General features: G+C 41.0%; 1 pseudogene; it reads left to right on the forward strand.

The window, feature by feature from the left end:
• Positions 1-5,051: 5,051 nt before the first annotated feature.
• LOC110313717 lies at positions 5,052-5,463 on the forward strand (annotated as a pseudogene).
• The last annotated feature ends 358 nt before the right edge of the window (positions 5,464-5,821 follow it).

A 5,821-nucleotide genomic window follows, 5' to 3' on the forward strand; every position in this document is an offset into this window, starting at 1 on the left:
TATGTAGCAGAAGATGGCCTAATCAGCCATCATTGGGAAGAGAGGCCCCTTGGTCTTGCAAACTTTATATGACCCAGCACAGGGTCAAGAAGTGGGAGTGGGAGGGTAGGGGAGCAGGGGCGGGGAAAGGGTATGGGGAACTTTCAGGATAGCATTTGAAATGTAAATAAAGAAAATAAAAATTAAAAAGGTTAAAAAAAAACTTTTGGTACCAGAATATGTTACCTAAAATGTTCACCAGAAGGTCTGAGGAGTTAGGTTGTAAAATATCTTCTTTGTTAAACAAACAAGCAAAAAAATTACTATCTGAGTCTGGTTTAGAAAAAAGTTTCAGAAACCCAATAATTGGGATGATTGAGGTTCCTAGCAAGAACAAAGGTAATGAGTAACTTATAGAAAGACTTGTCAGTGTTTGCAGTCCAGGCGAAAAGAGATTTCAATTAGGTTGCAAAGGACCTGAGTTTGAATATTACCTTTAACATTAATCAGCTCTGTGATGTTAGGAAATTCTATTAAACTTCGCTGGCCTTCAATCTTTATGTGTGTGTGTGTGTGTGTGTGTGTGTGTGTGTGTGTGTGTGTGTGTATTCTCTCCAAAAAGCAGTGCATATGTTTTGGTGTTTAAGAAACCCAAATGAAAGAAGTTAGTTTATTTTTGTGACAGCTGATAGAATTTATATTGTTAACGAGCAGAAGTAAGGACTTCCACTTTAGCTTTTAATTAGAAGAGCTCAACAACAGGAAAGAGTGAGGAAAACCACCTACCTCTCCACAGGTCAGAATGTGCCTGGTAACAAGTAATGCTTCTGGAAAAGTTTAAAGCCAAATTTCCCTGATATTCAATATGGCTAAAATTCCACAGGCTAAGATAATGAAAATGTGCAGTTTATTACTCTTAATGTCATCCTAGACATTTAAAGTAACCAGATACTCAGGGAAGTTGTTGGAGACCAGTTTCCAAAAATATCCCTCAAGGTTGAAATGCTTTGTAGAACAGCTGGCTCCACACTTCAGGCAATCTGTTCTCCTAACCTGATTCTGATTTACTAAACATGAAACCTCTGTATTGTAAATGATGTCTCTTTCTATTTTATGATATTGGGAATCTTATCAAGAATAGAATGACAATGTAATGAAATCTAATACTGCGTGTGCTAATTAAAAACATTTTTTTAAATGATGGGGCAAGACAAGATGAAGGGAGAGAAAGCTCAGTGGCAGTCCCTGCCATTTCTGTCAGTCAATAGCATCATCCTCCTGTGTCACAAAACTAAGAAATAGGACAGGAACTGTTATTCTCGGATAGAAAGCTAAAGACAAGGAACAAAAGTAACTGCCTACACTCATGTAATCAGAAAGGGACAGGGTCAGATTTTAAAGATGGGAGCCTTTCATTATAAGACAATATTGGTTATTTGAATGAAAGTTAATAAAGATGGGGCCCAAAAGAATAAGAAAAAAATGAATGCTAACTACCATGTCCAAGGAAAAAACAAATGAATCAAGTAGATGATTAGCCTCAGGCTCATCCCTTTCTCTTCCAACCACCTAGCATCTGCCCTTGTTATCCCAGTCACCTCCCACCTTTCTACCAAGCCTTCACATACTGATCCACTTTTACCACAGACAACCCTTCCATTCCAAACGGTAGTTAAGAGAATCTCAAAGGTAGTGAATTTCCACAAGGGAGCTATGTAAATTGCAATGTAGCATCCAAATGTGAGGTATTTCTATTAGTTTTATACTAACTTGGACTCCTATCCTGTTCCAACACCTTCCCTAGAATGGCTTATACTGCCTTAATGAACAAAACAGATGCAATATACTTAGAAAAAAATCCCTAAATATTGGAGAAATGTGTCTGGCATAACAGTCATTGTGATAAGCATTTAACTACAGAGTTGAGGCATATTGAATATATTCACATGATTGTGCAACTATCGCCATCATCCATCTCTAGAACCTTTTGGTCATAAAAAAAACCCCACATTTTCTGCACTTAAAGCTAAATTCCCATTCTCCTGCCCTATAATCTCCATCAACCACAATTCTATATTTTTCTCTATGAATTTAACTACTCTAAACACCTCTTATGGATTAAGATCATACAGTAGTTGTCTTTTCATGACTAGCCTATTTCATTTAAGATAATGTCCTCAATGCCCAACAGTGGGGATATGGAACTTGAAGAGACCATCTTCAGTAGCCAGATGGGACCCCCAGTGGAGGGATTGGGACACCAACCCACCTACAAAACTTTTGACCCAAATTTGCCTCTGTCTAAAATAAATGCAGGGATAAAAAAATGGAGCAGATTCTGAAGGAATGGCTGAGCAATGACCAGCCCAACTTGGGATTCATCCCATGGGCAGGCACCACACCCTGAGACTATTACTCATGTTATGTTATTCTTGCAGACAGGAACCTAGCATGCCTATCCTCTGAGAGGCTCTACCAACAGCTGACTGACAGAAATACAGGTACTCACAGCCAAGTATTATACAGAGGTCAGGGCTCCTATGGAAGGGTTAGGGGAAGGATTAAAAGCCTTGAAAGGGATGGCAATTCCACAGGAAGACCAACAATGTCAACTAACCTGGACCCCTGGGAGCTCACAGAGACTGAGCCACAAATCAAAGAACATACACATGTCGTTCTGAGCCACCAACCTCCCCACCCCCACTTATATGTAGCAGAAGATTGTCTTGTTTGGCCTCAGCAGGAGAGGATGCACTTAATCCTGTAGGGATTTGATGCACCAGGATAGGAGGGGGGGGGGGGGGGGCGGGCACTCTATCAGAGGTGAAGGGGAGAGGGGGACTAGGATAGGGGCAACATTTGGGATATAAATAAATAAAGTAATTAATTAAAAGAAGATACTATCTTCAGCATGCATGCATGTTATAGCAAGTGTCCAGAATTCCCTTCCCCTTTAAGGCAACTAAAGTATCATTATATGAATATACTCATATTATGCATATGAGCAAATGTTCAAGGACATTTATGTCACTTTCACTTATCCTTAGACTTTAAGGATAAGTGCCACCAGCAGCCCATCCAGAAAGCAATGGCCCCCACCCCTTCTGATCTACTTCCTACTCTGTACTGTTTTCTGAGTGTCACAACATAACCCCCACCTTCTCTCCTTGTCCTGTGCCTTCCTCCTTGCCTTCTTGGGCATGGCTTCACTCTTCAAACGCCCTTCCCAGCTTAATCTTCAACACATCCCTGCTACCTGCCAATCACTCCAACTCCTGAGCCCTTGGTTTTAGACATTGAGCTCTCATTCTAAGTTTCTAAAGGACCCTGTCGTTTTTATTCTTGCCAGGAAACAAGCTATATTCTCTATCAACCTTCCAGATACTGGTTCTTAAGCCCACAGCCCCAGGTTACAGCCAGGCTTGGATCTTTAAGTCTAAATTTCCCTGATATGGCTCCCTCCTGCCACCTGCTGGCCACAAACACCAATGGAATTGTTTTCTATTCAAAGGAAATCCTTCTCATTTTAATGCTTCTGACCTTAGTGACATTTCCACTACAGGATGTGACATTCCACTGTGTAATTAAATTTTTCCTTACAATATCTTCACTCTCCTGTTTTTAAAAGAAGACCTTTTAGAAAACCCATGTGTGAGTCACAGAGATTCTCATCAGACTTGCCAAAAGATAAAGAAAAAAACCACTCTGTACTTGGACACTTCAATTTGCAAAATGGTAAGGGTCTCACTATATACATTACTTCTCAATAGCTTTCTGAGAGCAGTCATGTTATAGTCCAGATGAATTGAATAATCTTCCTAGTATGATTTCTTTTGCTATGATAAAGACCATGACCAATAACAACTTGGAGAGGGAAAAGGGGTTTATTTGGCTCTCAAGCACCAGTCACAGTCCATCCTCAGGGGAAACCAAGGCAGGAACTCAAGAGGGTTAGGTACCTAGAGGCAGGAACTGAAGCAAAGGCCATGGAGGGGTGCTGCTAACTAACATGTTTCCCATGGCTTTGTTCAGCCTGCTTTCTGATCACACACCCATGGGTGACACCACTCTCAGTAATGGATCTCTGTGAATCTGAGGCCAGTTTGATCTACATAGCAAATTCCAGGCCAGCAAGGACTACATAGTGAAACCTTATTTTTAAAATATAGATTTGGGGCAGGGCAGTGGTGGCGCACACCTTTAATCCCAGCACTTGGGAGGCAGAGGCAGGCAGATTTCTGATTTCGAAGCCAGCCTGGTCTACAGAGTGAGTTCCAGGACACAGAGAAACCCTGTCTCAGAAAAAAAAAATAGATTTGGGGACTTGAAGATATTATGGTTTGGATTTGTAATGTCCCTTATAAGCCATTTATTAAAGGCATGGTTAACAGTCTGTGGTGCTCTTAGGGCATGGTGGAACCTTTAAGGAACTTGGCTTTCTCAGAGGAAGTTAGGTCATTGTGGGTGTGCCTATGAAAGAGACTCCAGTCTCCTCTTGTGCCTCTATTTTGCTTCTCAGTCACCATCTACCATGAACTCCTATTAAGATTCACTGTGCTACTACAGGCCCAAAGAAAGTGGCCAAAGTGACAGCCCTTGCTTAGCATGTATGAGGTTCCATCCCAGCACCACAAAAACATCAGCATATGTTTGCTACTTGCATGTGGAAAAGACAGGCAAATCAACCCATGCAATGTCAGATGAATGGCTTTGTTGTTCTTTTGCTTTGTTTTTATTTGTATTGTATATTTTCTTTATTTACATTTCAAATGTTATCCCCTTTCCCTGTTCCCCCCCCAAAAAAAAACCCTATCCCACCCATCCTCCCCCCTGCTTTACATAGAAGGAAAGTGAAGCTCAAAACATTAATTTGCCTGTGATTACAGGTTCTTGGAACTCACTTCAGCAATCTGATTCAAACAAGAAAATGAAATTTCTACATGTTAACCTCACTTTCAATTGTGTTTGCAGCCTTCGCCGCACCGCCTCAGCTCTCTAACGCCAGTGCCGCCTTTCGGTTGCTGAGCTCCAGCCGAAGAAGAAGTGCGGGTAAGTAAGGAGATGCCCATGCCATGGCACTTACAAAGCAGACTCCACGCAAATCCAATGGTAGTAAAGCATCCAGGAAACAACTGCCTACAAAAGACACTCGTAAAAGGCCGCCCTCTACTGGAGGGGTGAAGAAACCTCATCGTTACAGGCCTGGGTACTGTAGTGCTCCATGAAATCAGACGCTATCAGAAGTCCAGTGAACTTCTGATTAGCAAGCTCCCCTTTCAGCGTCTGGTGAGAGAAATTGTTCAGGACTTCAAAACAGATCTGCGCTTCCAGAGTGCAGCTATTGGAGCTTTGTGGAAGGCAAGTGAGGCCTATCTGGTTGGCCTTTTTGAAGATACCAACCTGTGTGCTAACCATGCCAAACGTGTAACAATTATGCCAAAAAATTTCCAGCTAACATACCGCATATGTGGAGAACATGCTTAAGAGTCCACTACGAGGGGAAACGTTCCATTCTCAAAAATTTTTTTTTCTCTTCTTCCTGTTATCAATAGTTCTGAACATTAGATATTTTTTCCAAGGGGTCAGAGGTACCTGAGTATATGACTGCGAGTGGAAACATAGGGGACAGAATCAGGTATTGGCAGTTTCTCCACATTCATTTGTGTGTACATTTTAAATATAAATGCAAGATGTAAAGCATTAATGCAAGCCAAATATTTCAGTAAACACATTTCAACAGTTCAAATGTATAACAATTATAAATAAACCTGTTAAATTTTTCTGGACAATGCCAGAATTTGGATTTTTTAAAATAAGTGAATTTCTTATTGAGAGCAACTAA

This window comes from Mus pahari, chromosome X, assembly GCF_900095145.1.
Source record: "Mus pahari chromosome X, PAHARI_EIJ_v1.1, whole genome shotgun sequence".
In the NCBI taxonomy this organism is placed as follows: domain Eukaryota; kingdom Metazoa; phylum Chordata; class Mammalia; order Rodentia; family Muridae; genus Mus; species Mus pahari.